Source organism: Belonocnema kinseyi, chromosome 1, assembly GCF_010883055.1.
Source record: "Belonocnema kinseyi isolate 2016_QV_RU_SX_M_011 chromosome 1, B_treatae_v1, whole genome shotgun sequence".
NCBI lineage: Eukaryota > Metazoa > Arthropoda > Insecta > Hymenoptera > Cynipidae > Belonocnema > Belonocnema kinseyi.
Window position 1 is genome coordinate 138,929,141 of NC_046657.1, and position 16,902 is coordinate 138,946,042.

Here is a 16,902-nt window from a genome sequence, read left to right on the forward strand (position 1 = left end):
TCAAAAATACATATTTTTGAATTTTTGACAGGCGTCAGTTGCAAAAAATTTCAACATTTGTAGATTCGTTGTAACCCTTAGATATGCGTTGTTAACTTGAAATTTTCAAGAAGTTTAGTTTTGAAACAATTCCAAAAATGACTAAAAATGAAAATTTTCAGCGCAGCAGCAGCTTTACTCGTAAGCTGCATAATTTATGACAGCTATTGAACTCAAATTGCCTTAGTGTTAGGGGCTTAGGAATTCCAGGCGCAGGCTCGAGTATAAAGCTCCCTGCTACAGGAAAAACCTGTAGCCGAGTACATTTCCGAAAACATTTTTCTACTTTCTGGGGAGTCAATCCATGTTTTTACAATACCTACGCCCTAAGGGGACACTTGACTTCAATTAGTTGAATAGCAGAGTAAGAACACTAAAACTGTCATCTGGGTGAAAACTTAGAGCTCGCTTCAGGTTCTCTTTAAAACTTTATATTTCAATTCCTACCTCAAGAGAAAGCTTCAAAACATTACACGATTTACTAAAAATAAGTTTGTTTTCAAATTAAAAAAATATGTAATTAATTGTTTTCACGTGAGAACGGTAATCGATGTGTATGACACCGCGTGCGCTTATGGTCGAGTGTGAGCAATCGCGGCACCCATCTCGTGGATAGTTTTTTCACGTCCAAATATTCATGAAAAATGTGATGTACCCGATCAGTTGAGATGCCTACAGCCTCTGCCACCTTACACACTTTCACTCTCCTATCGTCCAATATCATTCCATGGATTTTATCGACGATTTCTGGCATGATGACCTCTTTTGGGCGACCTGAACGTTCGGCGTCACTTATGCTAGTACGACCATTTTCGTTAAAATTCACGAGGTTATGTGCTTTTAATGGCTGTCAAACACAAAATAAATGACCCAGCTTGCTCAAGATTTAATAAGAGTCTATTCATAGATGGCGTTGCCGAAATAAAATGCTTATTTGTCGAAAAAAATCTCTTATTCAAAAAGACACTGACTTATCAAACAGCCCTCGTATATTCATAAATTTAATACATCCACAAATCATACTAAATTAACTAAACAATTGTATTTTAAAATTAGATTAAAATATAATATTATTTATCGTATGAAATATAAAAGAGTAATACACATATTATTTTTGCGTTTAAAGCCAGTTCGTTTGAGCCTAAAATCACTTTACATAAAAAGTACTTAATGTATAATTAAAAAGTATTTAAATATTAAATAACAATCGACATGAACATAGTGCTTCAAAATCAAATCAAAGTGTAATTTTAATTACTGGCAAGTTAGATACATCTATACAAGAATTTAATTGCTACAGCAATAACGTAATTTTGTAGGTCCTAAATTTGACTCCTCATGATCACATTTTTATGATTTTTTATAATAAACCAATTCCTTAATATTAAATTAATGTTTTGTTAATTGCGCTCAATCATTATAAATTGCAATTAACAAATTAATGGTTGAAATACCTCTACGAAAGATTGATATCTACTCCATTAGCCACTTCTAATGACAGCATTGATTTTCATGTATTAAGGGAGGTGGCGGGATGTGAAGAGGATTCGTGCGCAAATGCAATCGCCTTTGACCAAATTCTCTGAAGTTCGTTCGCGCTTTTCACCAAGTGCATTCGGGTTTGCTCGGAACCGTTCAACAGCGCTAGGTGAGTGAACGGATCCGCCCGAGTGAACCATTCAGAAATCACTAGATTGATGGGTGGGGATCACTCGATGGATGAATATTTCACCCACCAAAAAAAGGTAGGTGGGTGCGAGTAGTCTGACATGACGAGAGGAATTAACGGAAAGTTGGAAGATTGGACATATAAAAAGAAACTTGTATAAAACCTGAGGCAAAAAGAAATGTGAATGGTGAAGATTGTAAAAAAAGTATATGGATATGGAATTCGCGCCCGGGGAAAACCTCATTATTCACTTTCTAAGATTGTCGTGAACATCATCGTTTGCAACAATAACTCATTTCTTGCAGATGCATCAAAAATAATTTTCTTTCGACGAGTGCCTTTGGTGATAAATCTGAACGCTACCCTGACGAGTGATAAGGTAGGTGGCAGAAGAACAGAAAGCGCCAAATTTAAATTTAATTATATTTCAATATTTAAGGGTGCCTTATATTTATAGAACACAAGTTCATGATGCAAAAATTGCTACCTAATCCATACTTTTATCAACTTTCTATCTTGCCTCAAATTTTTCTATACTCTTTATCATTAATAATGCAGTTTTGTCTCGTTCACTGTTGACAATGAACTTTTGTTTAGACCTTCCAGTTAGGGTGCAAAACGAATTTCACAGTCTTCTCTAATGATGATGATGGTGTATATGTCATAACCTAATAGCAACCCAGACGCTTAGCCGACTAGCTGTCCAGTCGGCTAATGGACGCTGAATAGCCGACTGCATGTGGCACCTGCTCACGTTCGTGTAGTGGACACATGAAATCAGTCAGCTTGCCCAGCAGACTACTAATATTATACATACGGCTCATCATATATTTTAAGGATTGAGATTCTTCATTTCTTTTGCATGAATTTTTAGATTAGAAATTCGTTACATTAGAAATTTTAAGTCATTCATAATTTATATTACACAGTTATGTGACACGAAGTTTGTTAGTTTGTTAGTAAAGAAATCTCATATGAAAAATTCTCCGACTCCTAAAATGGGCAAGGATAAGTACAAAAGAGAATTGTTTTTTTTTTAAATTCATTTTTTATTCCAGATTATTACAAATAAAGTTACAATCTTTAGGAACATCACAGACATTTTTTTTAAGTAATTGTTTTTTTCAGTCTTCCGTTTCAATTATGTTAATTTATACAACAAGGTGTACACTTATGGCAATGTGAATTAATAAATCAGCTTCAAAACAAGCTATTTCAGATGAAAACTCGACCTTTTTCATTAATCAAACTATTTAAAATACGTGATAAAAGTTTAATTTTATACTGAAAATCGAGTAAGTTCCAAATCGAACGTTCATTCTATTTTTGTTAATATTTTTTATAAAATAAGAATGGATATTTTAAAAATATTTTTGAAATTCAAATTACTTATCGTACACGCATGTCATTGAAAATATCGAAGTCCCGAATTTTGAGTAAACAAAGTTTAGTTTTCTACATTAAAAATGAATAAATCTCAGTCATTATTATATTATCAGTATAGGCTAAACTAAACAACAACTATTATAGGCTGGAGCTGAATGCGAAAAAGTCCAAGGTTATGGTGTACAGGAAAGGAGGTTGATGAGATAAGGTGGATAAGTAGAAGTAGAAGGGAAAGACGGTGCAGAAGGTAAAATAGTTTGTGTATCTGGTCTTCCTGTTTTAGAGGAATGGGTGAGTGGTTGGTCATATAAAAGGAAGAGTGAGAAGAGCAAATGTAGTAATAAGACAGGTATGGGGGCTGAGAAAGAAGTTGTTAGCAGATGATTTTGGAAGGAGAATTAAATTGTTGGAATTGCTTGCGAAGAATGTCTCATTATATGGGGTGGTGCTTTGGTGATGGAAGGGAAGAGACGAGGTAAACAGGATACAAAAGACGGGGAGAACAAGGTTAGGAATTATAACGAGAATTCGACAGTGTATATATGAGAAGAAATTTTTGGATGATGGGAGAAGGGAACAGGAGAGGGGATGGGAAGATGGATGTTAAAAGGGAAATGTATTTTAGAACGAATGGATTGCAGATGGACAAAGTGAGAAGGATACGCGAGGGCGGAAAGAAGGTATATGAGATGGTTAAATTTAACGGTGTGGAGAGAAAGAAGGCAGAAGGGGAGGAGAGAATAAGAGAGCCAAAGTTTGATAGGAACTATGTGTGGATTATGCCAAGGGAGAGAGCACAATATTTGTGTGAGAAAGGAGAGAAAGGATGTCAGGAGCTTATAGCGAGGATGAGATGCGAATACAGGGTGGATTTTAATAGGTTCTGGCTTTCTAGAGAGAAAAGGATGTGCGAATTGTGCGGGAAGGATCATTCAAGAGTGGGATACTGGTCGGGGGGTGTGAGGAGGTGAAAAGGAGTGGGATAAGTAAGGAGGTATTGTTGCATGAAAGGTCGGACAAAAAGGCAGTAGCATCGGTGAAGGGGGTGTTCTGTAAGATAGAGAAAAAGACAAGCAAGGATGAAGAGGAATGGAGAAGGAAAGATTGTAAATATGAGACGAACTATCTTTAAGAAAATTGAAAATATAGTGTGAATAGTAGATAAGTGTTAGGTATTAGCCGAAGAAGCAGAGGTTGGCAGTGCGAGGCAAATCGAGAAAGTAGTCCCATACGTGCGAGACGAAACGAAGAAAGTAATTTCTTGTTTGCAGAGTTTTTAAATATTCTAATGTTTCAATTTTTGTTTTCATATTCGAAGGTCAGGAAAAGCTTATCAATTTTTTCGGATTTCTGTCAATCATTTTTCTGAGAAATAATTCCTATCTAATTTACCCCTGTTTTTCAATAAGGAAAAAATGTAACAGGTTTACAAGTAGAAGAATTTTTTGGAAAAACTTTAGAACTTTTCAGTGACAAAAATATACTATAAGAAATTGCCAAAATGTTTTTTAGGCAGGTGTGGTTTTTAGGCTTCGAAATAAACTAGAAAAATATCAACAAGGCCCAGAAGTTGACATTTTAATAAATACACGATAATAATTTCAAGCAATATCGTTCCTGATAATCAATTAAGGAAACTTTCATTTGCTTTGCATATGAGATAAAAATAAATTATTTAAAATTTTAAACTCAGGCTTAAAACACCTATGTATGACTCTTCGTTAAGGCTACAGTTTGATGATTTATTATCAAGCACCCATGCTCACAACATATCTTCAACACCCGAGTTCGATCTTTCCATACTTCCTTGGCTTTGAGGATGTCGAGGTCATCCAAACACAATTTTGCAATTAGGCCAAATTGTTGACAGCTTAGTTACAACGGAAGCAGCAAATTTACTATCATTGTCACTTTGCAAGATTTGCGGTGCTCCCCAGATAAAAAATATCCATTTATAATTCCCATCACTGCATGATTGGACGTCAATCAGATACACTTGAACGCGCATGTTAAACCCATTCGATACAATGGGCTTGAAATTAATGCTTCTAATGTGCCACATAACCCGGTGAAACAGTTTTTTGAAAGAGCAAATAAATCTCATAATAATCGTCCCTTTAAATTAAATATTTACATGTGAATTCACGCACTTGGCTGGAGTCGCTTGTATTTCAACCGGTTCCTAATTAACTCGAGCCACCAAACTTTTCCAAAAATTGCCCAAATGTATAAAGTTGATTATATATCAAAACCCTTGATCTAGGCCCTGGACCTAATCTTGCAGCAGGACCTACTTTTATTGAGAAACTAGAAGCTATGAGGATTTTTTAGGGTTTTCAGTGGAATGGCTATTTTACATTAGCTGCACGGTTACAAGAGATACCTTCGAACCAACTAGTTACTTACGAGAGGCCACCCTACAATAGATAATGATATAACAGTAGATAATTATTAACTATAAGTACAAATATTAGTAAAATAATCAATTCTAATTTTAATATATTTACACGTATCGTGTTTTAACTGATATTTACAGTAAATCATTTATTTTACATACATTAGTATTTTTAATTATTGATTTTCCACAATTTTGATATTGCCTGTGAATAGATAGCTCGTGCCTGCCACCTTCGCTTATGTGTTCTTCTGTATACGATCGTGCTTGCGTTAATTGATAAGTGCCGAGAGTAAGCTGCATCAGCTCATCCAGAGTTAGTCTGGGAAAACCAGAGACAGCGTTACCATCTAAGGATTGCCAGATCACCCGCTTCTTTGACCAGCCTTCATTTGCAGCCCGTTCTTGTAAAAGATTTGGTTCCGAAACGCGTTACAAAGGGCACACACAATTCGTACATAGTCCCCAATATTCGGGATCTGACTGTTCGGAACTACGTGGTCTAGCGCTTTACATTTCTTGAGATTACCGTTGACGGCCTCTATGACCCATCGTATTTTTGTAACCAGCCGAGATTCGTTGGCCTCGAGACAAGTATGGTGTGAGCCTTTCGTTAAGAAATGGGACATCTTTGCAATGGAACCAAGATCTTCCAAAAGCTGTAAACAATCCCGGAAACCTCGATCTTCTGTCTTCTGTCTTCATAAGACTAGTCAAAATGTTCGCGTCATTATTTATGCCGTCCGCGAAGTATGGCCCAAAAACCTCTAGAATGTATCTGGTGGTACTTACAATTATCATAAGTTTTACCAGCGGCCTTCCTTTATGGATGGAAAAACAGCTTGAATAAAGTTTATGGAGAATCTTTATGGATGGAGAATGCACACGTTTTCTTCGTTTGAAAAAAGTTTCTTCGACATTAATCGTGTTTGTTTATTAATAATATTTTCAGGAGATATATGGCCCACTCCCAAGATTTTTGGTACGAAATATGTCATGAGTGTATTCCGCGCTGACGCAATTGCTCTGCCTACTCTTCTTTTTGATATTGCGAACAAAGTAGATAAGACAGATAAAGAGAGGTATGTCACAATTTCATTAGCAGAAGAGCTAAACAAGTGCGTTAAGATCATTACTGGGTTGATTTTAGGTGATCTTGCATGAACTGAGCAACAAAGGCTAAGTCAATTTTTGTCAAACCTGTTAAAGTGTAATAATCATTTTCACTAATGTGCAACAGGGGAATCTAAGTCTAATCCTTGCTTTGAAGCCAGTCTTCGCAGGTTTTGGAGTAAGTCAGTGATTATTTCACCATCAAGAATAGAAACATCTGACTAATTTCACTCGCATTAATTGCTTCTTTTTTTAATAATCATCCTGTAGGTGTTTTTTACAGGTCTACGAAGACGGAGGAATGAATAATCCTCTTTCGACAAATACGTGAGTGCGAGCCTCAGCAGAAACACGTACATGTTTACCTTCTCTCTTGCAAAGAACACATTGCTACCCAGAAATGATACCTCTTTCTATATGCAACAAAACTGTTCCAGAAACTGATGGAAAGTTTTGCGAATTGAAACAATTTACCGATTCAGAGAGTTTAGCACTTTCATCACGGGTCATATTTTTTGAATCACAAGGAGTTTTAGATATTAAATAGCGGCAGTGTCCACAAACCTTCGCAAACGCGCAATCCCGTGGTTACAGTACTCTGTTCTTAAAATCTCTACATCAGAATCAGATCGAAGAGTAGACTTATCAGAAGCTCTTTTCAAATGCTCACCGCAAGTTGATGCAGCAATTTCAATCCAATGTTCATGAAAGAAATTCAATTTGACAAAGCACCTTGAACTTGAACGAGTGTCTACTGTGAGAGTACTATCATCATAGGCTATTATTTGCATGGGTTTAAAAACACAACTGTCTTGTTATTAGAAGTTCAAGATATGCACACGAACGTGTAAGCTCACTCCTCTATGTATGTATCTACTTCTGAACAAGAAAACAATTATACTATATTTCACGAGAGAGCGCAGCAAGAACGAAAGTAAGAAAAAAAGATAGTAAGACTGTGTGTCTGAGACAAACACAGATAAAGAATGTACTGTCAGTTAAGAGAAAGAATTATGACGATGATATCAATAACAGGCCACTAGGATACTACTTTAAAACAATCACATAACGCGTATATGTCTTTTGTTTCAATCGAACTTTTGTGCATTTCAATGAGTTAATACATGAAAAAACAGGAGAAGATCTGGCACCCTGAACGTGGTTTCTGCTTGTTTCTTTATTCTTTTTATCCATCGACTTTAATTATTTTTGCAAGAATTAATCTTTCACAAACAGATAGCAAAATGTCTTATCAAACAAAAAATACTTAGAATATTGTAATCGTGATGATTTATCCTTCAGACAGAGACAAACGCATAAATCTTATGTCGACGATGCGACCAATGATGTTTCCAATTCGTTTGTTGAGGAGGGAAACACTGAGTTTTCTAACTGGTGTATTTCTATGTGGTTGTCACCATGAAATAAAGCTTGTAGTTGTTTCTTTACACAGTTTAAAATATTTTGTAGCTTTTTGAATATTCTGTGAATTGTAAAGTAAGTAGGGTATAGTAATCTTGTAGCTAATTCGAAATAGCCATTCCGCTGAAAACCCTCACAAATCGTCACTGCATCTTGCTTCTCAATAAAAGTAGGTCCTGCTTCAAAGTTAGGCCCAGGGCCTAGATCAAGGGTTCTGATGTATATTCAACTTCATACATTTGGTTCATTTTTGGAAAAGTTTGGTGGCTCGGGTTAATTAGGAACAGGTTAGAAAACAAGGGACTCTAGCCAAGTGCGTTAATTTTAATGTAAATCTTTAATCTAAAGGGACGATTATTGTGAGATTTATTTGTTCCTTCAAAAAACTGTTTCACATGGTTATAAGACACACTAGAAGCGTTAATTTCAAGCAGTTTCGAGCAGATCAGTTCGGGTCCAAAAAACGGCCTTATTGACATCCCTCCTTTTCCATTTACTTTTAGTATGATAAAACATCTTTTCCATTCCTACCTGTCCAATTTGAAAATGTGCTTCCAATAATTTTTTCAAATCATCTTTAACTGCAATTACGTACATTAAAATATCACTTTAAGTCTTTCGATTTAAAATTACACAAAATTCACTTTCGACTTTAAAGACTTCATAAAGTTTGCAGTAGTGATGGTAAGAAGATTGTACGATTTGAAGTTGTGCTTTGTCTCACACACATCGGTTGCTGTTTTGTTTATTGTAAAATGGTCTAAACCTCTCCTTTAATTGAATGTGATGTACGATACTTTCGTTCATTTTTAGACGTAGACTTTCAAACAGATGATGCGCACTTAATTACAGAACACGCAATGTGATCTGAAGATGCTAACTAATGACATTCAACATCAACTCAAAATTTGAAATTAGTAGGGCGGAAGTAATATATTCTGTAGGGTTAGTATATTGTTAAACTTTCAAAAGTATCAGTCAACCACAACTGTAATATTAAAATATTGAATAATGTAAAATAAATAAATACTATGCACAATTTTCATTTGAATTACATTATTTGGAAATAAATGTAAACATGCTCAGAATAAAATAATTAAAATTCTAGTCGCCATTACAAATTTATATTGAAAAGTTAGTCACCGAAGCACTCTGTCAGATATTTCGTATCTGCGGTGCTGCTTGGGTCTGAGTCTACCACCATTCTCGCTCTCCAGCCGAAATAGTGGTAAGCGCAAAACATGCGTGGCTGGCGAGAATTTCTCCAGGTTGGGCATATCTGGCTTCTGCTTCAAAAAAAACAACAAATTTTTACCTCTAATTACCCTGACAATGCATTTGTTAATTAAATCTGTTTAAATAATTATTAGTTGTTATTGGATGAATAACTCTGATAATTTTGTAACATTTTCGTATAATTTTTGGCCGATTCAATACAAAAAGCTTTTTTTAATTTTTCGATTTTTTGTGTACGCTCAAATTATCATTTTTCAAATATGACTCAAACCACATATTGTAAAATTGTTTTTGGTGAATTTAGCTTTAGGGTTCTTTAAATAACTAGAGGAAAATACAAAGTACATAAAGAGTGATACCTAAATGTAATTTAAAAAATTTTATTATAAAAGCGGAGTGCGAAATTCTCTGTGATGAGCAAAACGTTTTCGAGGGGGGGGGGGGCTTATTTTCTGTACAAGAAATAAAAGAGTTGCGCAGCGCATCAATATTTTGCCGGCGTGTACGTCGCTAACAAACTGTTAAATTTAGGAGAACCATTATTTTTGAGTATACTCAAAAATGACCAGGAAAATACAAAGATTGTCTCAGGATACATCTTAATGCATGAAACTATAGAATGGTTTCTACAAGTCGAAACAAAAAAAAATCATCACAGGACAAAATAGTAACGGTCATGGACGATAACGATTTCACTGAGCGAGAAGTAAAGAAAAATAAATTACCAAATTCACACGTTCTTATTTGCTGACAAGGGGACCTTTAGGTCTACAATTTCTTGTCTAAATTGATACTCTCCTTAATTCTCTCATTAGAAAAAAACCTTAATGAAAGGTTTTCTGAAAAAAATCAAGGAGACGCAATTTTGACAAAAATGTACAGGGGTTGCTCAAACCAGCTTCCTGTCACCGAGAGTTGAAAATGGCCCATGTGTTGAAAACGGCCATGCGGCGGCGCTAGTAGTAACTTTATTCTAGTTATTTTGACTGTTATGTGTCTTTTTTAATGTAAAGCCGTTAAAAAATCTTAAAAATTTATCAAGAAAACGGTTTATTTATATAATTATTGTGAAAATGACATGCTGGATTTTTCGAAGTGTTTTTCTGTTTATTTATCGAATCATTTCCATTAATCATCGCTCCGGTATGAAAATCAGTTTTTGAGAGTGAACTCAAACACCCGAAGACCCCGAATAAAAGAGTTAGAAGCTTTTCAATCATTACGAAAGACCTGAGTAGAAATGGTTTCAGTTTTATTTTCAAAGAATAATTTTAAGTTTTTAAGATTTTAAAATGTGGGTTGAAAGAACATGGAGGACCATTTTTTTAATTTTTCAAATTTTACCAATTTTTTAGGTAAACTGAATTTTGCCAGGGTGTGAAAAAAAGTTTGTAAAATTCATGGGAAATTTTTTAATGTTTAAAAAGGGTTTGAAAGATTTTAAAGCAAAATTTTGCAATTTTGCCATATTATACAATTTTAGAAAAAATTTACTGGGAAAATTACGAAAATTGTAAGGTAATTTTTTTAAATTTAGAATGATATTTAAAAATTTTGAGAAAAATTCGTGTCAGTTAAAAATATTGTCAGGAATTGAAGACGGTTTAAATAGATTACAAATATTTGAAAACTCCGAAACATTTTCGAAAATGTATCAAATATTTCTCGATTCCTTCCAAACTTCTAAAAGTTCTAAACATAGCCGAAGTGCAAATTGCCAAAGCTGAATACACGGCCTAGTGTTGGTCGAATTTTGGCAGCCAAAGGTCGGCTACAGATATTGTGCCCATATCGGCATTTTAATCGGCCCAGTGTTGAGCCAGTGCTTGGAAGCCTATATTGCCTATTTCTATTTGTCGATCCTCCACCGATGTTTGGCCCAGCATCGGCATTTTATTGCGCCAAGTCTCACTTTTACTACGGGCAACCTTTTTTCACGAGGATCAGCCACAATCTGACCCAGTGAAAGCACATTACTGGATCAAGTGTCACTTTTAACACGGGAAGCCATGTTTTATTTAAATCGTCCCAATGTTGAGCCAGCGCTGGCGGCCTACATTTACTATTTATATTTGCCGATCGTCCACTGATTCTTGGCCCAATATCGGCACTTTATTACGCCAAGTCTTACTTTTAGTATGGAGAACCATGTTTCACGATGATGAGCCAATGTATGGCCCAGTGACGACACATTACTAGGCCAAGTGTCACTTTCACCACGGCAAACCATTTTTTATTTAAATCGGCCCAATGTGGAGCCAGTGCTGGGAGCATATATTGGCTATTAATATTTGCATGTTCCAGAAGTTCTGAACGTTCAAATGAACGAAATTTTATACTGCTAACTTTGAAAAGCAGAAAAAAGCTTATATTTTTGTTATTTATATTGGAAATAATTTATTTTTGAAACAAAATTTTCATGCATGTTTTAAATTGCAGTTGGAATAATATTTATGGATAAAACAGAATTGGGTAAAAATATTTCGATCATTTGAACGTTTGAAACTTCAGGTACATTAAATTTGCCGACCCTCCACCGATGCTTGACTTAATATCGGTACTTTATTGCGCCAAGTCTGACTCTTAGTACGGGACACCATATTTCAAGCGGATCAGCCAAAGTTTGGCCCAGTGACGGCACTTCACTGGGCCGAGTGTCACTTTTACCACGGCAAACCATGTTTTATTTAAATCGGCCCAATGTTTAGCCAGTTCTGGCAGCCTATAATGGCTATATATATTTGTTGATCCTCCGGCGATGCTTGGCCCAGCGACGGCACTTTATTTCGCCAAGTCTTACTTTTAGCACCTAAAAAACAAATCTTACACGAAACACAAAAAAAATTTTATTGAAAAATTGTCAAAGTTCACGATGAAATTTTTAAAGTTCTGTCATGACAATTTGTTAATGTTCATAAAAAATTACATTTACTGCCATTGCAAGAAGTCGTAAAGTAGTCTTCAACGAAAAAAAACAACGAAATATTACGCTAAAAAACGGTAATGGAATTAAATTATTGGTTTAAAAATTATTGTATTGATATTCCTGTTAACAGTTCGTGTATTTTACAATTACATAGCGTCGCATATTAACAATTAATTAGAAAAAGAGAGCTTAAGATTTGATTCTTTAACTTTTATGAACTGTAGCTTATGAGGATGGCTTTTTCACAGTTTCAATTCGTCGGTTTAGTGTAGTGGTTAGCACTCCCGACTGCTAGGCGATAGATTTAGGTATATAGATGTAGATTCGATACCCCGTAGCATTAGAAATTTTATTTGTAATATAATGTTCAAAATGTAATATATGTATTCAATTCTTGAAATTATTAATAATATTCCAACGATATGCAGTCGCATAATGATGAACAGATAAAGCAAATGCATCCTAAGAAAAATTAAATTATTTTTTATCAGTTTTTGAATTAACTCCGGCATCCAGGTTGGTCCGGTATTGGTACCGAGTGTTGGACCCACAATGGCAGCAAGTCTTGGCTGCCAAGTCAAGGCCATAGCTATCAATCCGGCAATGGCGCGACCATGGCAATTAGGTTTGGTCTAATACTGGTTGCCAGTGTTGGGCCGATAATGGCAGCGAAACCTTGGCTGCCCCTTTTTCCTATATTATACAAAATAATACGTAAGTAAATAAGACTCATTTACTACTTGACTCTACACTATGAAGGAAAAATAATTTTAAAGGGTTTTTCATATTTATTTAAAATTTTTATGCATTTTTCCTATGGTACTGCATGGTTTTGTAGAACAAAGTTACTACGAGGGCGGCCAGGCGGCCGTTTTCACCTCTCGCAGCACATTTTTTACATTGGACAGTACAGTGGAACCATCCCCCCCCCCCCTTGGTTTAAACACATCACGCGATTTTGAAATCTGTTTCCAATTATCTCCTTCTTCGTTACAGTTCACCATACCTAGTTTCCATACCCCGGCGTGACATCACAAATACAGACAACTTCCTTCTCCAACTTTTAAGTACAAACATTTCTTTCGGTTTCACCTGATATGCCCCTAAGGCGCTCCGTGTTAAATGGAAAATTCAAATAACCGATTTTGGTAATTTTTTATTATTTTGCAGTGCTTATGACGCTACACAGTACTTCTGAATTCCTTAGGTACGTATTTTTTAAACCTATCATTGGGTAATTGTTTAGAAGGTATCATTAATAAGAATTTTTTTTAATAATGCAAAAATCTAACATTTTGCTTGTGTAAAAAATAATGCTTTGCATAAAGTTATTGCTAGGTAGCTGCTGAATAATTGTTATTCTAATCGAGGATCAATATCTTAATCAGAGTTGGATAAAGCGGCCACTCTTTTAATATTAAAAAAAAAAATCAGAATTTTTTCTTAAATTTATTCAATAGAATTTTTCACGCCCTTTGCAGTGAACATACGCATTGTTTGAAAAAAAATAGTTAACCTTCAAAAATGCAGGGTAAAAATCAATTTCGCTTTTCTTGAATCTCGACCTTTTTTGGTTTTATTTTAGGCATGACAGAACCCAGATAGTTTCCGAATCTTAAATCATTCAGTTGAAAAAGTGGACTGACAATTATTTGTTAGTAGAAATAAGCGTTAATTATTCTAGTGCTCCCCGTGAGATCGCACAGTAAGAAGAAACATACTTTGTCGTTTTAAAATCGTTGAATTTTTGATAGAATGCACCTAAAACGATAACATTTTCGTCAGTTATAGATGAATATCTACAAAATATTGGAAAAATAGACAGAAGGCGCAAAAAGATACTTCGCTTTTTGAATATCTAGGCTAAATTTGACATTTTGTGACAACATTTTAAAACACGTTATGTCCTAAATATTTTTCTAAATAGTTTTTTTCATGCCGATCCCAAATCTAGCGAGCAAAAAGCAAAGGATTTCACCATACTCAGAAAAGGGCGATTGGATGACCCACTGAATTCCTTTGAGAACCGACATCTTCCCATCAATTACAATTTCACCATTCATGGTGTTTATAGGTTATTTGGATGGCTGGTTTGGACTCAGATACAAAATTGTCAACGCTGAAAATAACGAATCTAATATGGCTGATCAGATTGTAAATACGATACCAATATGGCTAAAAATATTATTAAATTTTAATATTATTATTTTTTTATCAGTTCAATGCTCATAGTCGCATCAACTGACAGGCCATTAGCGACTGTACTGTAGGGTTAATTATGAACTGTAGGGTATTTGTGGGGTAGTATACCAAGAGACAGAAGCGAAGCTTTCAGAAAGCACGTCCAGCCTCGGTTCCTGCTTTAGGAATCGAACTCTCGCCAGTGTGGTTGCCAAGGCTGCAGTGATGGAACATAGGACAATCACTATACCATCTAAGCCACGATGACTCCCTTAAATTTTAATAGAACCTTATGGATCTATTGATTTTCCTTTTACAGTATTTATCCGCAATATTGGATGCTTTAGTTTGAATTTTTTATTTTTACTTAAGATTTGAAATCAGCATCCCGAAAAAGTCCGAAATGTACATTTTTATCCATATCGCTTTTCATCAGAATTATGAATTTCTATGCTAATTTATAGGCTGGATTTAAAATCGATCCCTTTAGGTGGTTCCCATCAAAAGTCTTACGATTTTGAAACGAAAGAGTACGTTTCTTCCCACTGTAAGTCAACGCTCCTCCACCACAGTACTTAACGCTCGTGTTCATGAAAAAATAACTGTCAGGTCAATTTTTCATTCTAAGGTTTTTTAAAGAAAAAACCGCAGCCTTCTTCTCAACCTAAAATAGAACAACAAAAAAAGGTTTGCAATACAAAATAAGTAAAATTTATTTTTTACCTTCATTTTTAAGACCAAGTATTTATTTTTTCCAAAAGTGATTATGATCCATGAAAAGGGCGTTACAGGTCACTGACATCAAACTTTTTTTCAATTTGAATGCGTGAATTCAATTCTGCCGCGAACATCCGGCATGCTACAGACGTTTTCCCCACTCTACAGACTGTGCAAATCATTCTACCATAATCAGTACCGATTATTATCAACAAAATAATACTTTTATGCAAGTTAATTATTAAAACTTGTTTTGCCGCTAAGCATACTTGATAGAACAACTTCTGTATAGTACAATTACACACTTTAGTTGATAACCCATTGGCCAACGATGTGAAATTGCTTAATTAGTGCAAAAATAATTGCATTTTGAAACCTACATTTTTTAACAAAACTTTCTTTTTACAGGACAAATAGCTTCGCTGCAATAAACAAAATTCTTATTTTCGCTATCTTTAACAACTGTTTATGCACGCAGTCGGTCTCAGGATTTGTAATCAAATATATAATCTTTTATTCTAGATACTAATACCACAACAATTCAAAACCAATTTCGAGCTGTCAATTAAGACACAAAATTAGTCTTTCTCATAGAGCACCGGGACTAATATATTACTCTGAACATTTGTTAATTTGTCATTAATTACAGAAAATAATACCCTTTCATGATCCACAGAGGAAAAAATTGTTCAAAAAATTAACATTGTTTACATAATTACAGAATATGTGAAAAAAGAAATATTACTCTTGTCATTAATCAACTGTATCATCTATCCCGAAAAATAATAACTTTTCATGATTTACAGGGGAAAAAGTGTTTGAACAAACATTAATTGTTTTAAAATTGTAGAATTAGTTTTAAAATACTTGAAAACTGGTCACTTGTCGAATGAAAAAATTATGTTGAAAAATTTTTTTAAAATACCGTCTTTAGCATGAATTTTACATAAAAACTGTATTTTGCATTTTTTACGGTATTTTTCCGGGTACAATATAAGTGGTTTGGGAGGTACAAAATTAAAAGTTATTAGGTGGATATTATTGATTCAACATTCCTTAAGGGGCCAGAGACAAGAATTAATATTGAGCAATTTAAGAAAAAAGGGATTTTCATTTTCTGAAAAATTAAACAATTGGGAGGAATGACACACCAAAAACCGAATTTTCACATACATAAATCTGGATCACCCTATCACAAATTATTAAAAAACAAAGTGATATCTAGAAACAAAAGTATTCTATTATTGTTACAAGACCATTTGTATTATTTTGAATGCTGACTATAGGAAACCTGGAAGAAATACATGAAATTTAACATGGCGTTCATACACATATTTTGAAATATTGAAACACATATTATCTAAAGCTCAATTGTAATTACCCATTCGCAGGTGTTTCGATTGTTTCTTCACGTTCTTCGTTGTTTTCTAGGATTAGTTCGGATTTTATAGGCAAGTTTCCAAATACTGAAGTTGGCTTAGAAGATAAGCTCTTCGCCGGCTTCCACATTCGATGCGATGTCAGAATCTTGATCGTTTCTAAAACGCTTCTTTTTGCCTGGGTCCTTAGAAGTGTGCATTTCAAATTGACCTCCGTCTACTTCAGATACTTTCCTTTTCATCCCCACAACGGGTGGGACTGCGTTCTAGAATTCTTGCTTTCCACCTTCATTACTTCCATAAATAGGTTCTGGTTTGACTATGACTGTTTCTATTTTTTTAAGTTACAGTCTGTCAAGTTAAAGCGTGGGTGGCTTTACTCGCAGTCGGTAAGGTGTATCGACATGATTTTGGTGTCAAAATATTAAGAAGAGCTCCC

At 34.8% G+C, this 16,902-nt stretch overlaps 1 protein-coding gene across 15 annotated transcripts in view; it reads right to left on the reverse strand.

Annotated features, from left to right (window-relative positions):
* The window catches only part of LOC117171393, a 52,555-nt gene that overhangs the window by 25,148 nt on the left and 10,505 nt on the right, over positions 1 to 16,902 (reverse strand). For 8 of the 15 annotated variants that reach the window (XR_004466878.1, XR_004466877.1, XR_004466869.1 and 5 more), the window contains one exon: positions 16,466 to 16,794. The exons of 1 other annotated variant lie outside the window; for it this stretch is intronic. The gene's annotated coding sequence lies outside the window, so the exon portion shown is untranslated. Of the gene's footprint in view, positions 1 to 9,221; positions 9,311 to 12,553; positions 12,880 to 16,052; positions 16,376 to 16,465; positions 16,833 to 16,902 lie in introns of those variants that run through there. 6 more of the 15 variants (XR_004466873.1, XR_004466872.1, XR_004466871.1 and 3 more) reach the window with 6 other exon arrangements.